Source organism: Tupaia chinensis, unplaced genomic scaffold, assembly GCF_000334495.1.
Source record: "Tupaia chinensis unplaced genomic scaffold, TupChi_1.0 Scaffold000670_1, whole genome shotgun sequence".
In the NCBI taxonomy this organism is placed as follows: domain Eukaryota; kingdom Metazoa; phylum Chordata; class Mammalia; order Scandentia; family Tupaiidae; genus Tupaia; species Tupaia belangeri.
In genome coordinates, this window is record NW_006160192.1 from 390,247 (window position 1) to 390,496 (window position 250).

Sequence of the window (250 nt, forward strand, 5' to 3'; positions counted from 1 at the left end):
CTCGCGTAGTTGACGGTGGCTGGAGTGGCGCGGGGAACGCGGGGACTGCGCCCCGGAGCAGGGTAGGGTGGATGACGCGCGGCCGCGGCCTGGGCCACGCCCAGGACCCCTCGGCCTCTCCCACAGCCCCAGAGGGCCGCTTCTCCCGCGCTCACCCAGGCCGGAGGCTGCTCGTTGCAGCTCCACTCCTCCCTGGGCAACCATCACCGCGCTCCGGAGAGGCCCGAAGACTGGGGCGGCGCCTCCCAGC

General features: G+C 74.4%; 1 protein-coding gene across 3 annotated transcripts in view; it reads right to left on the minus strand.

The window, feature by feature from the left end:
- The window catches only part of B3GALNT1 (beta-1,3-N-acetylgalactosaminyltransferase 1 (Globoside blood group)), a 25,986-nt gene extending 25,742 nt beyond the window's left edge, over positions 1 to 244 (minus strand). For all 3 annotated transcript variants that reach the window (XM_006159956.3, XM_006159955.3, XM_014592182.2), the window contains exon 1: positions 156 to 244. The gene's annotated coding sequence lies outside the window, so the exon portion shown is untranslated. The remainder of the gene's footprint in view (positions 1 to 155) is intronic.
- Between the last annotated feature and the right edge of the window lie 6 nt (positions 245 to 250).